Below are 19,616 nucleotides of genomic sequence, written 5' to 3' on the forward strand. Positions count from 1 at the left end.
TTAAGAGTCTCATTGAAAGTATGGGTGAGTGACTTGTGTGAATATATATATATATGTCTGTCAGTTGGTGTCTACGTGGTTGTGAAGGCATGTGAGTGTTTATATGAGTTTCTGCATGGGTGAGTGATGGGTTGTCGGAGTATCTGTATAGGTGTCAGTGTAGGTGGGTGAGGTGATATTTAACTGCATCTAACGATGAGTGCATGGATGAGTCAGTGGCTCTATGGGTTACTGAGAGTGTGTCTGTAAAGGGATATATGGGTGAGTGAGTGTGTGTATGACTGTGTCAGTGGCATATGGCTGAGTAACTGCATATGTAAAAGGCAGTATAGGTGACTGTTGAAGTATATGAGTGACTGTATTTGTGACTGAGTGATTACGAGAGTGGTCATATATGTGAGTGTGTGCTTGTGTTAGTGACTGAAAAGTTTACTAAGGATGTGTTAGTATCTTTATGAATACATGATTGCGGGTGTGTGTATATATAACTGTGTAGGTGAATGCATGGCTGTGTGATTGCCTTAATAGGTGAGTGAGTAGGTGTCTGAGTAGCTCTATGAGTCACTGACTATGTGTGAGTGGCTCTATGGGTCTATGAGTAGATATATCAGCAGCTGTATTGGTGAGTGAGTTGGTGTATGAGTGGTTGAATGGATAACTGAGTGGATGTGTGTGTAGACCTATGAATCAGCGAGTGGGTGTGCAAGTATTGGTGCGTGTGTCACTGTTTTTGAGAATGCTAATGTAGAAGTTGGAGTGGGTTTATGAAAGGTTATATTGGGGTGTGAGTGGGTTGTGTCAAAGTTTTGACGGATGATGTAATCAGTGACATAATTTAAGATGTCATGAGTGATTTGACTGACCATGTCATGGGTGATATAATATGTAAGGTCAAAAGCAGTGCATCGCGGGAGTTCTTGTCAGCGCAGCTGAATTTCTCTGGTTTTGTATAGTGAAATATCAGCCTAACTATAATGTCCCTGTAACCCTTGTTTTTTTCAGTGAATTTCTAAGATTTTTTAATGCTATTCCTAACTATCGTGTCCCTGTAACCTTTAGTTTTACAGTGAATTTCTATGATTTTTTAAATTCTATTTCTTAATTGTAAAATCCATTTTTTAAGTGAATCCCTAAGATTTTTGTAATTTCTTTCTATAATTGGATATTGTGTATTATATGTATATGATATACCACTCATTTATTGATTTGATGTGTATTTATCAGAAAGTACATTAACAACTGGTTTTATTTTTTAAAATGTTGTGAGTCGGCACAACATTGTCGCATTTACTGTGGAGAATCTGTGATCAGTAAATGTATTTCACATACTGAAAAATACACTTAAAGGCATTATTTAAATAAAGTTTAAATCTAAATATTCAATAAGATATTGTTTTAGTCATCAATTTAGGAAAAATCACCTTTACAAAAAAAAATTATATTCGGGACTACCGACGTCATCGCAGTGACGTCGGAAGTCACGAACAGCAGGTGATTTGTACAAAGTGTAAAACATAAAACATATATATAGACATATTCTACAGTATATTTAACAGTAGATCTGTATTAGTGTATTTTTCAAACTCCTATTTTTGTTTTGAATTTCCAGAAGAATAATCTTCAACCGCTATTTTAAGTTTTTACAAAGACAGCGGAAGTCGTGATGACGTCGGTAATCGCGGATACAGTGTGTTTTTCAACAACTCTCAAACATATATATAGAGGTATTGTGAACACGTTTCAGCATAGGTGTCCACTATTATAGTTCTGCTTTTCTTTCCATTTTTAGAGAAAACTGCTTTAAACTTGTATTTTGAATTTCCACTTCTGTGCGGTAACCGCAAATGCTGTTTACCGCAAATATCACGTGAGCGAGGAAAGCAAAGAATATCATTGGATATTATCTTTTTCAGCAAAATCAATAGGAAGTACACACCCACTCCTCCTTCTTGAATCTTCTTTCCTAGAACTTTATTCTGATTAGATAAATCGATCTTGGTCTTTTTTTGCTTCAAAAGTGGCAACACAGGAAGGAGATGGGGTCTACAGCAACAAAAACAGGACAAGGATGTGGGGGAGGTAGAGACGGATATTTAGAAGAAGAGGAGCCTCCTTAAAAGAGAGCCAGTGTAGAGTGTGATTTGTTCAAAATCCTATCTGGGGAGTCTAAAAGTGCAGCAAAACGAGTGCAATGCACTATCTGTGACAAGACCCTCTCTAGAGGGACGAACAGGAAATATTCATTTGGGACGACATGCATGTTATATCATCTTACAACCTATCATAGAAAACATCTCCAACCGGTGATCAAGCTGAGGGAAGCTGGAGGACCATCTAAATCAGTGGCAGCAGCAACACATTCTCAGCCAGAAAGTCTCTTCAAAGGTGCAGACTACAAAAACAGATATCGCTCTAGAGTTTTCATGACTAGCCACATACTGCATGGACTGTAGTGTTGTTATAAGTGCTAATGATCAGTGTGTTACAACTATTCCCAATGCTGCAAAACAGCATACATGCTAATTTTTTCCCCTTTTATATATTTTGCACTTTTTAGTGCACGTTTATTTAATCCTTCGTGTCCCAGTTGCAATTTTTGTTATTATAAAAAGAAGAAAATAAATGTAAAACTTCACAAAAGCACTAAAAAACAATCACTTAAAAACAAAAACAAGGTTCCTGTTAAAACCGCCTTTTACAATTAAAAAAGATAAAGTATGTACATATGTTGAAATGAGTTTATGACTGGTATAAGGATGACTGATGCATGGATGTTGCAATGAGTGCAGTAGTGGTGCCTGAGTGCATAAGTAGTGCCTGAATGATTGGATGAGTCCATGGGCAGTGCCTGGGTAATTTGATGAGTGCAAGGGTAATGTCTAAGTGATTGGGTGAGTGCATGGATAGTGCTTGGGGGATTGGGTGAGTGCATGCTTAGTGCCTGGGTAATTGGATGAGTGCAAGGATCGTGCCTGGGTGGTACCTAGGTTATTGGATGAGTGCATGGGTACTGCATGAGTGAGTGGATGAGTGCAACAGTAGTGTCTGGGTCATTGGATGAGTGCACGAGTAGTGCCTGACTGAATGGATGAGTGCAAAGGTAGTGACTGGATGATTGTATGTGTGCATAGATTGGGGAAACAGCCTTTACAATGAGATTTTCACCTCGTTGTGCCTTTACCATGCATTTTTAGCATGCATATTTTTACCACATGCATACCTTTACAACACATGCATTTACCGTGCTTTTAAGGTAAGTTGGGAGGGAGTGGGGGGTCTCCGCCAAAAATACATTTTTTATATATAACAACAATGTGTGGTAATGGCATGCATTGTAAAAGCATATTTGTGGTAAAAACTTGCATGGTAAAAAATGACTGGTAAAGGCATTTAATGTATTTACCTGTATTGTACCATTGTAGGACCGATGGGTAGTGCCTGGGTGAATGGATGAGTGTATGTTATTTGTAGCCTTTGTCGTGAGTTAGAACATGGTCTGGTTTGTTTTTGATGGATTTTGATAATAGAAAGTGGTGCCGATGTACATTGTATCAGAAAGTACAACCAGTTAAAAAGCCTATATGCTCCTCATTAATGACAGTATCCTATATATGACAAATGGATAATCTGTCCTAAGCTGAAGCTCTCAAAAAAATCAACAGATGCTCCTCAAAAGAAAGAAAAGAAAAACAAGGAAGAAGATGTAAAGAAGAAAAAAGTGAAAAATGTGGGAGATATTGTAGGTTACCAATTGGAATACACTAATGGTGTTAACTGCTTTGCTAATGTTGTTCTCAATGTACTCTTGCATTTACCACATGAAATAAATGCAATTAAAAAAAAAAGCAGAGAGCCGATTGTGTTTTGCACTGTGTTATTTGCTCCAAAGTTTACATAGTGCTAGGACTGTAGTACATTGTGCTTCAGGCATTCAAAACCTACCAGAGTTATGTAGTGGATCTGTAGTATTTACTCTCAACACTCAACAAGAGGCAACAGAATTTAATATGGTCATCCTTGGAGTTTTAGAATAATAAGAAGTAAATATTGATGACTTTTTTGGAATGAGTTGCACACAAATAATGAATGTGAAGACTGCTCTTTTACATCTGCCACTCAAATCAATTCTGAGTGATTTTTGTACAAGATTCCAAAACTGTGCCTTTTGACGGATAGGTCAAAAAGGCTAACCAAAATAGTGCCTGCCTAAATTGAAGATCAGATGTTATGGCTACATTGCACTTAAGGAGAAGCAGGAAATACTTACTATTAATGTTACAATGATGTAGAGCAGAAGGATGTAAATTGAAGGCTGAAATTACAAACATCAAAGCTGGACAAATATCAGTTTCTGGAAGAAGGCGCACTACAGTGGCTATTATTTTTCATGAAGGACTTAGCGCCTGATTCTCATTATGGCAGTTCCAAGACTACTGTGTCCGTGGTGGCCGTCTGACCACCGCAACCTTGGTGGTCTGACCACCTCATTACAAGATTGAGGGTCAGACTGCCACCAGCCTGATACAAGACCGCTGCCACCACCAGGTTCCTGGACCCCAACGGGGCGAAAGTGAGGAAAGTGGTGGTTGGCAATGCAGCCATGCATATTATGACCTGTCTTTCTGGTGAGCTGCTCATTGTGGGGTCCCCGCCATGGACAGGGTGGTAGAAAGGCAGAGAAAGAGGTTTTTTTTATTCACCTACTTGTCTGCCGGCATTCAGACCACCACAATGGTGGTCTGACGGTGATTGACTGAGGTGGAGGGGAAGGGTGTTATAGGTCTTGGCGACAAGGTAGGAGAAGGATCTTTCTCTGGTTCTGGTTTTGTGTATCTGTAGGCAATTTGGGTGGATCGAAGCTGTCAGACGGGTGCGCTGAAAGAGAGGCGTTGGTTCAGATATGCTAGTCCTGCATCATGGAGAGCGTTATAGGCAAGTGTGAGGATCCTGAAGGGGATTCTCATCTTGACTGGGAGCCAATGGAGCTGACAGCGTTGTTGAGTGATGTGGCTGTGGTAGGGGAAGTTAAGGACCAGTCTGACAGTGGCCTTTTTCCAATTTAGAGTGCATTGCCGTAGTCTAGTCTGCTGGTGATGAGTGCAGGGTGACTATCATTATGGGTTCTGTGGGGATCCATCTGAATGTCTTTCTGAGCAGCGTGTGGAAACAGGATGAGGATACAGCATTGATCTGGTGGTTCATTGAGTCTGGTATGGTGCCAAGGTTACCTGTGTGGGCCTCCCCTGGTGGGAGGGGTTCCCAGAGTGGTAGGCCAACAAGAGTTATCCCAGGCTGATGGGGTGGGTCCTAGGATTAGTACTTCAGTCCAGGTTGAGCTTGAGGCAGCTATCTTTAATCCAAGTGGCCACTGCCTTCATCCCACAGTTGAAGTTAGTTCTGGCAGTTAAAGGTTCGTTGGTTAGGGAAAGGATCAGCTGGGTGTCATCAGCGTAAGAGATGATATTGAGTCCATGGTTTCTGATGATGGCTGCAAGAGGGGCCATGTGGATGTTGAAGAGGGTGGGGCTCAGGCAGCAGCCTTGGGGCAGTCTGCAGCTAATCTCTGTAGGTTCTGAAGGGTATGTAACTGTTACCACGGATTTTTTAGCACGCAGTACCGTTACCACGGATCCATTACCACGCAGGATCCATTACCACGGATACCTTTACCACGCTTTTTTTTACAACTCAGGTACTATTACAACGCATACCATTACATCGTAAGTTTAAAGGTAGGTATTGGGGTATTGGGTTTGGGTATTGGGGTACAGGGGTATTTTTAGGTTTTAGGGTTGGGTTTGGGTTTTGGGGTACAGGGGTATTTTTAGGTTTTAGGGCTGGGTTTGGGTTTTGGGGTACAGGGGTATTTTTAGGTTTTAGGGCTGGGTTTGGGTTTTGGGGTACAGGGGTATTTTTAGGTTTTAGGGCTGGGTATGGGTTTTGGGGTACAGGGGTATTTTTAGGTTTTAGGGTTTGGTTTGGGTTTTGGGGTACAAGGGTATTTTTAGGTTTTAGGGTTGGGTTTGGGTTTTGGGGTATTTTTAGGTTTTAGGGCTGGGTATGGGTTTTGGGGTACAGGGGTATTTTTAGGTTTTAGGGCTGGGTTTGGGTTTTGGGGTACAGGGGTATTTTTAGGTTTTAGGGCTGGGTATGGGTTTTGGGGTACAGGGGTATTTTTAGGTTTTAGGGTTGGGTTTGGGTTTTGGGGTACAGGGGTATTTTTAGGTTTTAGGGTTGGGTTTGGGTTTTGGGGTACAGGGGTATTTTTTGGTTTTAGGGCTGGGTTTGGGTTTTGGGGTACAGGGGTATTTTTAGGTTTTAGGGCTGGGTTTGGGTTTTGGGGTACAGAGGTATTTTTAGGTTTTAGGGCTGGGTTTGGGTTTTGGGGTACAGGGGTATTTTTAGGTTTTAGGGCTGGGTTTGGGTTTTGGGGTACAGGGGTATTTTTAGGTTTTAGGGCTGGGTTTGGGTTTTGGGGTACAGGGGTATTTTTAGGTTTTAGGGCTGGATATGGGTTTTGGGGTACAGGGGTATTTTTAGGTTTTAGGGCTGGGTATGGGTTTTGGGGTACAGGGGTATTTTTAATATATATTCAAAAAAATTACAATTAAAAATAATTTTATTAATATAATTATTTAATGTTTAAATAATGAAAAATTAAATAAAATATTTTAAAAATAATTATTTATAATTTGATAATGAATAATTAAATTAAATATTACCAAAATATTTTAAAAAAATATATATATACTTACCTATACTTACATTGTAATGGTATGCATTGTAATAGTATGTGCGTTGTAGTGTATTGCGTTGTAAGGGTATCCGTTGTCACATGACCTGCGTTGTAAAAAATCCGTGGTAATGGTATGCGTGCTAAAAGTACGCGTGGTAACGTCATATATCCGTTCTGAAGGCAAGGGAGTTAATCTGACTTGCTGTGTTTTGCCGGCGAGGAATAAGTAGATCCTGTCCAGGGCATTATTGACATCTCAAATTACATCACTGATGATTTCAACTCATGACTATGAGTGTCTCCAAAACATTTATGAGTGTTAAATATATATACACCAAGGTGTATTGATAAATATATGACTGTATGGGTGCCTGTATGAACGTTTTAGTGGGTGTGTGAATGACTGTACTAGTGAGTGAATATATGTGTCTCAGTGAATGTATGGATGAATGAATAGGTTGTGTGAATATCTATATCAGTCTGTCAGTTGTTGTGTAAGTGGCTGTATGGTTTGGTGAGTAGGTACATGACTGGTTGTATGGGTTATTGATTGGTTGTCTGAGTCTCTATATGGGTGTATGAGTGTCTCTGTGGTTTGGGGACGGGGTGTGTGACTGCCTACTTGGATGAATGAGTGGGTGAATCAGTGGCTGTATGAGTTTGTGAGTACATCTATGAGGGGCTGTATGGGTGTGTGCGTTGCGTATGGCTGTGTCAGTAAGTGAATGGATGTGTCAGTGGTATATGAGTGAGTAACATCATATGTGAAAGGTGTACAGGTGAGTGTTGGAGTGTATAAGTGACTGTGTGAGTAGCTGTTTGCGAGAGTGGCTGTATGAGTGAGTGTGCCCTTGTGTCAGTAAATTGTATAGGTGAGGGAGTATGTATTAATAGCTGTATAAATAGGTGAGTTGGTGTTTATAACTATATAGGTGAGTCAATGGCTGTGTGATTGGCTCTATGGGTGAGTGAGTAGGTATGTGAGTAGCTCCACAGGTAACTGACAGTGTGTGAGTAGCTATATGAGTAGATATATCAGGGGCTGTATTAGCGAGGGAATTGGTGTAAGAGTGGCTATATGGGTGACTGAGTGGATGTGTGTGTAGACCTATGAATCAGTGAGGGGGTGTGTACATATAGGTATGGTGGCACATTCCTTCACCAATTATAACTCCACTAATGTGATTTATGGGATAGTCTGCCCATGCGGGTCCCTTTATGTTGGCCAGACACAACAGAAAATTAAAGCCTGGCTATTGCAACATCAAATATAGAAGCCATTTGTAGAGCGCCTGGTTACTCAAAACAGAGTGTCCCCGCGCTGAAAACTGCAAAGGAACCTGGAGGAGTGAATGCAGGGGGAAAAGAACAGGGCCAGGGAGGAGAGAAGGGGATCAGATACGGGGTAAGAGGAGAGTTTTCAGTTTTCCTCGGAATCTTGTTTCAGAAGGTTCCATCCGCATCTCGATGGGGAGTTTGTTCCAACCTTTTGCAGCCAGGTATCTGAACGAGGAGCCACCCATCTTGGCTCTGGTTATTTTAGGAATTTTAAACATCATCGTACCCGAAGATCTAAGATTCCGGGTAGGGCGATGTATTGTAAGTAGACTGTGCAGATAGTCTGGGCCAGTTCCATCAAAGTAGGTTCCGTTGCTCCGTCGTAGGTGTGCCCCTAGTTGAACACACAGATGGGACACAGTCCTGATCAAATGCATTGGTTGGTGATTGAAAAAGCTGAACTGTGACCAAGAGGGGAAAGTATTGCCTCAATCCTAACTATTAGAGAATCAAAATGGATGGCACGTCTTGACACCATTGCCAATGGCTTGAATTAATTAGACCCCAGTAATGCCCAACTGGCATTTCTTAATATGTAACCAGGTCCTTATTAACCATGATGTTAATACTCCTAACACTGCACACTTCTAACTTCTCCATCATAGGTTGGGATGTACTGTTTGTCTAAAATGAACTATGCCTTTTGCTGCGTGTTGAATTAGACATTCATGAGCATGATTTGAATGTAGTACCTGCACATGTCCAATACCACTTGTGTATTCATGACATCTAACTTCTTAACACTAATCTACCATTTGGTTTGCATAGTGTAATGGTATTCATCCAAGCACTTCCATAAATGTTAATATTATCATAGGGCTCGCATTACTGTAAGAGTGTCTCTGTCAGTTTGATATGTTCTCCGCTAGCATTTCTACTATGTGGATGCAGCTCTGCGAGTAGTTGCCTCTTATGTGTACGAGGAACTATGTTTTTGCAATCCATGTTTATTGAAGTAACTGTATAGATGTCCGTAATTTTGGGCTCACATATGTGTGAATTTGTTGTTGTCAATCTCTACAGCATCCGCAGCACCAATGCGTGTTTTACCCAGTTTTGCGATTATTTACCAGGCTTCAAGTGAGGAGTGTCAGGAAGAATTGTAGCCGATACACTCTTTTAACAATAGCAATATGTATTCCTGAGTCTTTCTTATATTGCTAAGTCAGACTTCAGTACCAACAGGTATTTAGCTGCCGCCGCACGAGAGACGTCACGCGGCTGCTGGCGTTTCCTGCATAACATAAATAGGGCTCATGGACTAGCGGTTTGCTCTCCCCTTTCGAAGAGGAACGCTTGACCAACGAGGGTAAGTGCTGTGTCAGCTCTCAAGTCTACCACATTAGCTTTGTTCGATTGAACTCGGGGTTTGTGACTAGACTTACCCTGTTAAGTTAAATTAAGTCATGTTCAGTCTTTGCATTATTTTGGTAGGACATCTCTCACTCTTGATAGCACGGGCCATTGTCGTTTCCTTAATCCACTTTCCACATTACTTCTGTTTGTAACATACAGCAAGCCCATTGTAACTCATGTCTGCTCGTCTCTCAAATAGTAGCACGCTGTTAGTTGTCTTAATTTCGGGTTGGGTTAACAATCTGTCACGTCACCTTCGCTCAAATGTTTAGTAATTTCTCAACATCCCGCTCTATGCATGTCTAATGACACCGTAATTGCTTGGACCATCACTAAACACGGACCTGCGGCTTTTGCGTCAGCCACACTAACATTGACTATGTGCAAGCTGCCTCACTCTGCAGCCCGTAGCGAGCACTTTACAAATTCACCTCATGCCTATTATCTGCATGAATAACACCGCGCGTGGCACTTACTTAGCCTTCTGTCGCCCATGCCCTTCGATTTAAGCACTGTTCTAATGTTAAACTGCTTGATGCGTTCACCCCGCTCACAATTGACTGGATTGTCGGAATTATCTCTCCTGAGAATGAGTCCCCCTGTTTTTAATCAGGCGTTCTTCTTGCGGCATGCCAGTTTTAGTTAGGCACTGTATTTTATCCACTCCATTGACCTTAGATGCATGATCTGGATCCTAGCACTGATTGTCCCCTCCTTTCTGCCCTTTTTTTCCTCTAGACTAATTGAAGGAAATTACTTGTGAATATTATTCACCGCGTGACCGACGGTATGACCACGGTTTTCCAAGCAGCATTGACACTGCTTTGAAGGATTTGTAGGAACTCATTACCTCTCTGAGCAAATTTGCCTTAGTTTTACTATGGGTTCAATATAGTGACCATGGATTCTTTCAAGGCCCTATTTCGACAGACACCTAGATGTCAAACCAAGAGATATAGCAAAAATCAGGGAGGAGCACCATAACTATAAGGTCTCTTTGGCGACTCGGAAAAAAGAATTACAAAATGAGGCTTGGTCTAACCTGGACATGGCGGCGGCCACAAACAAATAACAAGTTATTCTGGGAGACCATCAACTGTCCATTCCTAAAGAATTAAAATTTCCCTGAAATTACCTCCCATGTAAGCTGTAGCGCATGGATAGCTCATTTTTCTAGGATTTTTAACTCAGATGGGTTGATTTTAGATATAATTACGGAAAACAAATCGAACTGGCAGATAAAGCAGTTATCTATCAGTTTGACTGAGGTATATGAGGAACTAAAAAAGACCAAGGGCGGTAAACCCCCGGGCCCCGACGGGGTACCAGTGGACCTCTATAAGCACGAGATTAATATATGGGCACCCATATTGACACGCCTATTTAATGCTGCAATTGAAGACAAGTTGCCATGGGGCCAGTCGAATATTGTTCCCCTATTTACGAAGGGCTCAAGGTCAGAGGCATGCAATTATCGGCCCATCTCCCTTCTGGACTTGTCAATTAAGGTCCTAAGTAGAGTCCTCTTAGAGAGATTGGAAACCTGGGCTGAGGAAAACACCATCTTATCACCAGTACAGTACGGGTTCAGAAGGGGGATGGGAACGATGGAGCAGTGTGTAAATCTCGAGCTCATTATCAGTAAATACACAAAAGCTAAGGAAGGTAATTTATTTTTATGTTTCGCCGATTTAAGTTCTGCATTTGATTTCGTTCAACATTCTCTTTTATGGCCGGTTTTATTAGAAATGGGAGCACCGACAGAGATTATCCATTTCTTGGCAAGACTCTACGAAAACTTGTCCAGTAAAGTCAGATTTGGAACTGCTGATGAATGTACCCCCATTTTTAAGATTAATAGAGGCATTCAGCAAGGATGGGTTTTAGCACCCCTTTTATTTTCTCTATTTATAAATCAAATTGACCAAATTCTTAGATCAACCCCAGCGGATGCCCCTATTATTAATGGCAACCCCATCCCAATACTCTTATACGCGGACAACACGGTCCTCCTGTCCCGCACTCAAAACGGTCTCTAAAGCCTTATTAACAAATTCCAGACTTTCATAACTAGCGGGAAATTGTTAATTAATAAAGGTAAAACATTTGTAATGTCATGTGGAAAGAAGCAGGGGCGTGGTATTCACCCTCCAGGGGGCCCGTCAGCACCGCACTTCTACTGGGGAGCTCTAGATTGAGTCCGGAGGGGGCCCCTTCACGTATCCTGCAGGGGGGGCCCCCTCAAGGTTCGTTACGCCACTGGAAAGAAGACCAGACAAAATAGGACTTTTTATTTAGATGGGGAGAAATTACAAACTGTCAAAAAGTTCTGTTACCTTGGCATTACATTTTCTGGAGATGGAAGGTGGGCCAATGAACAAGAAAGTGTACATTTTAAAATGGTCAGGAACACTAACAGTGTTTTTAGATTTGCTGCCAAACTAGGGGGCCACAGAATCAAGGAGATGGTGTCAATCTATAACTCTAGGTGTTTGTCATCAGCCCTATACGGGGCGGGCGTATGGGGTTACCACACTCACAATGGTAAGCTAATTCAGAATGAGGAAAACTCATTTCTGAAACGCATGCTCTGTGCCCCGGCTTCAGCCTCTACTGAGGTAATTCATAGAGAAGTGGGCCTAAATTATGTTAAGGATCTAACAGCCCTTCGCCCGCTGACATTATGGCGATCAATCTGGTCAAAAATTGAAACCAAATTTACCCAGGACATGATAAATGATTGTATAAAACTTGACCATTGTTCACATATACCATGGCGCAGACATATCCAATACTGGTATAAAACACTTTATGAATTTGACTCCTTTCACGAACCAGAGCTGGCTGCTTCCATATCTAAAAAAGAGCTTAAAGAATCCTTTTTAAAATATAAAAGTAACGCCAGGATCGCCAAATGCACAAAACAAAGCACTTTTACTCTGTATCAGGAATATAGCATAAGCGAAGGCTTCCAATCATATCTAACAGTAGTCACAAGAAGCTCCCATCGTTTTGTATTAACTCGCTTACGCTTGGGCATTGTGCATCACTTAGTGGCATTCCCTTTGATTAAGCAGCACAGTGCCTCCCTATGCCCTTGTGAGGGTTCTTCTAAGCAGAGTAGTTATCATTTTCTGTTGTTTTGTAAATTTTATAGTTCTTTTCGGAAATTGTATCTAAAACACATCTTTTTAAAATATGAGGTACCAACCACTAAGACAGCTATGCAGATAATGTTTAACCTAGAAAGTCCAGATGTATGTTTTTATGTAGCCACATATATTTTAAAATGCATATCTGCACGGAAATCGATTATTGTATATATATGCAGTACAAATAGTTCTTATGCTACTGTAAATGGGAAAGATGGCATCTTTTTTTTGGCCCTACTATGTGTTTTAAGGTCATTAATGATGGAATACTAGCGACACTGTGAATTGTAAATCTGCGTCCTAAATCTACAAGCACTTTATTAGCGAAACGTTTGCACACGTATCGAAAGATGAAAAGTGCACTTTATTATTGCAAATTTTGCACATACGTTTTTTGAAATTGTACAGTATGTGTTTTTTTTGTTTTTTTTTACCGACCAATCATGTACTTTCTTCATTGAATGTTAGCATATGTCACTTTATTGCGAGCTTTGCACATGTATTATTTTTATTTTATTTTATTTGCTTATATAGTGCAGGAATTCGACCCCTGAAGGGGTATCTCCGCGCTTGTGTTCTTACCAAAGCTATATCCAAATAAAAAAACCATCAGGCAGGGAAAAGATATCTACATGGTCAGGAACAAATGTGTCTTTAAGCATTTCCTAAAGGTGGCCAAATTGGGATTTTGCCTAAGGGTGAGAGGCAGGGAGTTCCAGAGGGTAGGGCCTCTATAAGAAAGAGCTCAGCCTCCCTGTCAAAGATTGGGTCTGAGAATGCAGAGAACGACCTGGCTCATAAGGTCTAAACATTTCTGATAGGTACTTAGGACCAGCACCAGACAGGCATTTATGAATTGTACAGCATATCTTGAATTTCACCCTCTGGCGAATAGGCAACCAGTGTAATTTGTTCAACAGAGGGCGAGAGGGGGATCTAGATGGAGCATTTAAGATCAGTCTGGCAGCTGTATTTTGGGCTACCTGTAGCCTACCAAGTTGTTCCTCATTGGCAGAAATGAGCAGCCCATTACAGTAGTCTAATCTACTGATTACCAATGCCTGGACTAGGGTTTTCCTATGGCAGTCCGCTAGATAGGGGAACACCCTTCTCAGGAGGCCAATGACCCTAAAACAAGATCCAGTTACCTAATTAACCTGATCTTTAAGTGTCAAGGATTGATCGAGTCGAACCCCCACGTTTTTTACTATCTCTTTAGGACAGGGGACAGAGCCTAGTTTGCGAGGCCACCACTCAGGTGACCATAAGAGCGGGCCTCTCCGAAAAGCATGACCTCCATCTTGCCCACATTGCATTACAGGCAATTAGAGGTCATCCAATGGGATACAGCTCTCATCCTTGCAGCGAAGGAGTTTTTAACTGCTGGCGTCATTGTCTGAAAAGGAAACAGCAGCTGAGTGTCGTCTGCGTATGATATTGGTGTGAACCCATATTCTCTCACAATTTCAGCCAAAGGGGCCACATACACATTAAACAATGTGGGGCTTAGGCATGAGCCTTGTGGAACCCCCTTGGTGAGCTCCCTAGAGATGGAAAAATGGGAGCCCAATCGAACACTTTGTGAGCTGCCAGTGATGAAACTTTCTAGCCATGCCATAACAGTTCCGCCTATCCCTACCCTCTTCAGACGACTGATAAGAATGTCATGTGACACAGTGTCAAAGGCAGCGGACAAATCCAACAGCACCAGAATCATAGATCCTCCTCTATCCTGTGCCATCCGGATGGTATCCATCACGGAGAGGAGAGTCTGATTCGGTGCTGTGATTTGGTCTGGACCCAGATTGAGAAGGTCCAGACCGTTCGCTGCCTCGATGTATATAGACAGGTGCGTATTGACATGTTTCTCAGTCATCTTACTCAGATGGGGTAAGAGGGATATCGGGCGGAGGTTGTTCAAATCTGACCATGGCAGCGCTGCGTTTTTACGAATAGGGTTCACAATCGCCTTTTTCCAGACACCGGGCACTTGTCCTTCCTTAAGAGAGAGATTAATTAATGTACGAAAGCCTTGAGAAAGCAGGCTCCCTAGAGAAACTATCATCTTCGCGGGCAGGAGATCGTTTGGAGATCCTGATTTAATATGACTATACAAAGCAGTGACCTCAGACAAACTGACCTCCGGAATCGTTGTAAATCCACTGCTGCCATTCTCTGGTTTCTTAGAAGAGGAGGGGTTAACATTGTTCTTACAGTTTGAAGATTGTGTTATTTTCTGGTATATGGACTAAATTTTGTTTTCGAAGAATGCAGAGATATCACTGCATAAAACTTGTGTAAAATCATCAGGGCTTTCGCAGGCCACAGGTTTTACAAATGATTGGAGAATTTTATAAAGTTCTCTGGAGGAGTTCCCTGCATCTGCAAGTTGTAAGGCAAGACTACTTTTCCTAGCCAGTTTTATATTTTTGTGATATTTAGCTAGGGCCTCCGAGTACAACTTTTTACTACTGGGTGTATGCGTCTTTCTCCAAACTTTCTCCAACTTTCTACACCCCTGTTTCTCTACCCTCAATTCTTCTGAATACCATATCTCCTGCTTGCCTTTGGGATACTGTTTGTACAGTTTCAAAGGTGCAAGCGAATCTACTGCCTCTAAGAGAGCTTTATTAAACTTTGTAAGACCTATTTTGACATTGTCGGTCTCAGAAATAGAGGGTTCTTTCCAGGCTTTCTGAAGTCCTTCAAAGGTTATATTATGCCATTTCCTACGTCATATTGCAAGAAGTGGCTTTTGATGTGGCAAGTGAAGACCTAGTAGGGTAAATCCTACCATGTAGTGATCAGACCAGCTAACTGGGTTTGGCAAATGGCATTTTATTTTAGGACAGTTTGTTAGAATGAGATCCAGAGTATGTCCACCCAAATGCGTTGGGCCACTATTCTGGATTTTCAGTCCCAGTAACGAAAGATCAGAGAGCAGGGAAATTGTGTCAGGGTGATTAGGTAGGTCAGTGTGAATATTAAAATCTCCAAGTAGAATAAAATCTTCCTTGGCTTTAAAATAAGGGGCTAAAAGCTCCATAAGTGTGAGCGAGAAACCCGAACACGGTCCAGGTGGTCGATAGACCAATGCTCCCTTCCATTGTGTTTTAGACGAGAAGCAGGTCTTGAAAATCATGACCTCCATTTGAGCACAGCATCTTTGGTCGAGCAGAGAAACTTTCAGGCCTTCTTTATATACCACTGCAATACCCCCACCTGTTTTGGTAGGGCGGTCTAAATTAAGAATCTTGTACCCAGCCGGAATCCCAACATGATGGCCGGCACTGTGTGGGGTTTTAACCATGTCTCCGTGAAAAAACATATGTCTGGTGTAGCTGTATTAATAAGATCCCATAGTTCCTGGGAATGTTTGGACAGGGAGCGTATATTTAACAAGAAACGTCTTAGCCCAATTAACCCCGTTTGAAATGAATTTTCTTCAATATTACTACTAATAGAGTGGTTCAAAGAGGATTTCAAACAATATAACTCTGCAGAGGCAGAGGTAGAAGGTATAGTGCGGTTGCCGACGATCGGGTGAGCAAGGGCTGCCTGTAAGTGACAAATGATACAAGAGACAGGGCCTTCGAGACACGGCCAATTGTTGCAATTACAGACTATGGATACAGCTGGTTTAAAAGCTTTGTAATACCTGTGCTGAATAGGAGATTATATTGCTACCTTCAATTCCTGGGGTCCTAGATGTTGAGCCCATGGCCCCTGGTCTCGTCCGGTCGCGGAAAGGTAATCCGTATTCTACTATGTGTATTTTTGCGCTCAAGAGTGAGTACTATTCGTTTGTACTTGGTACCTGATGATTTGGGATCTGATTTTGACACTGTTGGGCTAAATATTATTGTACATGTAATATTATGTTTTATGTGTAGTTATATTTGCTGCTATATGGTTATATATATATATACCGAATAAAGCATTTTGAAATTGAAATTGAAAATTGACAGACACCTTACTTCTACAGGTGTTCATCACTCTCACCTACACTATCCGGAGCCATCGGAGCCCCATCATCCTTGACGAGACATTCTACCTACTAGGTCTTTTCCCCTATCAGATACGGTAAATAAAGTGACTCATACCTACTTCTGCTCACGTCCTCCAATTAAAGTATCGGGCTTGACAAACTCCTTATTTTACCCTTAGATGCCCCTCTGCCTGCCCCTTCACCTTTGTCCCTAGGAAGACCCCGTCAGTAAAGACTAGAACCAACCTACGTGGTTCAGGAGTCGAAACGTCGAAACATCATTGATGCCAGTATCACCAACAATGCACTTTGAACTGTGATCCTCTATTGTACATGGCTATGTAAATGATTGTAAACTACCTGCTATGAATTTTACTATGAATGAGTGGCATTGAGTAACATGCCCAACAATTTGATTGTGATGCTTTTGAATACTGTTTGTCACTTGCCTGACTACCTCACTTAAGTCACCCTCCTCCCTTCCCCCCACTCAATTGGGCACACCAATGTTTTTATTTTAATGTTTTTTGTAAATTGTTTCCTTAACTACTATGTATCAGGTGCTTAGTGTGATTAAATAACACTTTAGCACTAAATAATTTCTGTGTAATTGACTGTTGATACCATTTTACACTATATTGTGATGTAATTGTACTGGGACCACCACATTCTATATTTTAGTTAGTGAGCTACCTATAACTCCTGCCCCCAGTGCACTGCTTATGACCTCATTTATTACATCACTCTTGACATGGTCAGTGAGATCACTGATGATAACTAAAGCCTCTTCTCTTTCCTCCACTTCCTCTAACTGGCCCCTAATTAAATCAGCCAGGACATCTATGTCCCTACTTCTGGGAACCCTTCACGCTCTGTTTCTACATAAATCCTTAATCTATAGACATGGTTCTAAGGTCTATTCTCAACCCTGTATTCTCAATTAACAGTGTGTGCTAACGTTGTGTGTATAAAACTGGAATAATTGTACTACTAGCCTAAATTGGAAATGGGCAATGCTACACCTGTATCCCAGGTTCCTAAATGCTAGGCGCCCCCCCACACTTGCTGCCAATTACACATTTTAGAGGGCCATGGAGCAAACAGGAACTAATTTGCCAAACATGGGATTGGAGGCATTTTGGTCTGATTCCGGGGGCTCTACCTATAATGGGTACTGCGCAATTGGGTCAAATTCCCATTCTGCACTTGATTCTCAGTAGTAGCAGTGGGTCAAGCAGTGCAAAGCTTTTTGAGGGAAGTAGTTGCAGTAGGGTAAAAACAAAACTCACAACTCAAAATACGTTTGATAGCAGCAATAACTAATGGTATAGTCAAAAACTTGCTTTTACGATATGGAGAAATAAACAGAAAAATTAAAATATAACATACACAAACAGTTTGCTGGGGTCAGAGATCTAGTGTACGACAAAAGGGTAATGCCTTGGGTGGAAAGAAATGTGGCACCATTGCTGCTGCTGGTGAATAAAACAAGGCCGCAGGGAGCCCCTTTTTTGTGTTTAGAGGTAAGTCCTTGGCTGATTACATCTGAGTAGTGACTGGCCGCCAAACACAACATCTCTGCATCTCCCCCAACTCAACTGAATTATGCACAGATTACCATCTCACGCTGGTGCCATGTTGCTTGTTAGAGTTGGGTTAGTAGTGTGTGGAAGAAGGGAGTGAGAAGAGCTGGAGGGCAAGAAAGAAGGCGGGTGGAGTATTGAAAACAGCACATGCACCACTACAGCCAGAAGACAGGGACTCTACTGTCTGCAGGCAACTCCTTACGCCCCTCTGAAAATCGGCACCCTAGGCCCAGCTCACCCCTATAAACAACAAAAGGTCTGACCACCAAAGAGCAAACAAATTTATATTTCTTGAACTGTAGGAAATTATTTTTTTTAATTCCCACACTAGTCCAGACTTAATATCTGTGGACTGGTTAGTTTGTGTTGCTCAATTTAGAAAGGAATGTCAATAACCACGCTGTGTAACACCGTGGTCCCAACTATCACATCCGTGAATACACCCCCAAGTTAAACATAGAAGAATTTGAGAGAAGGCCATAAAGCACCTCACGTACGCACACCTAAGGAGCTGTGGGGTGGTATTCGCCAGTGTGCCCACGATATGGCTGTTTTTGTGGCCTCAAAACAGAAAAGAAGGTGTGTACAGACACTTCTCAGAAATGAGAAAACAATATACAACATAAAGATTGTGTGTAACAGACAACACTGAGACTCCGTAGCTCACTCAGGGCCATATTATCAAGAAAGGGTGATACATTATCGCTGCTTTTATCATCAGGAAACTGCTGCTAAAGCGGCGATAATGGGCTTGATAATATGCCCTTGTGAATTCCCATAGAAGCCAAGGTTAACACCAGAACCTGGGTTTCTATGGGAATTCACAAAGGCATATTATCAAGCCCATTATCGCCGCTTTAGCTGTAGTTTCCTGTCGATAAAAGCGGCGATAATGTATCGCCCTTTCTTGATAATATGGCCCTTAGTCCCCAAATGTGCACAGAGAACATAAGTTTTCACAATTAAAAATGGGGTACCACTCTCATGTAGAATATCTTTTATTAGTTGTTGAGTGTGTCCTCAAGTAAAAACAGGCATGTATATGGCCGCTTTCACTCACAGAGGGACAAAATGTTTCATTGTCAAAACTATCTAGGCAAATTCATGAGGGCTATCTGAGGACCAGACTTCACCTCGATCCGTTTTCACACCAAAGTTGTGGTTATTGACAGAAGATTAAATAGAAGGAAGTGCCAGCCATAAACCTATCTTCCTTAAAAAGCTCTTAAACACCCTCTTTCCAACTGAAAAGAGATATCCCTTTTCCCACTTGTATAGTTACCGAGAGGTTGCTGCTGTCCCTCGTACCTGCAACCATCTCCAATAGAAGCACCCGCACCAATTGGTCCCCTACCACACTGTTGACTGCAATTGTCAGTCTCCACCTGCAATTACTCCCATTATCAGTAATTTCTGTACAACATCGTACTTCCACAGGTTCTGTTTTGTATAGATCTAGC

Source organism: Lissotriton vulgaris, chromosome 3_1 (genome assembly GCF_964263255.1).
Source record: "Lissotriton vulgaris chromosome 3_1, aLisVul1.2, whole genome shotgun sequence".
Taxonomy (NCBI): domain Eukaryota; kingdom Metazoa; phylum Chordata; class Amphibia; order Caudata; family Salamandridae; genus Lissotriton; species Lissotriton vulgaris.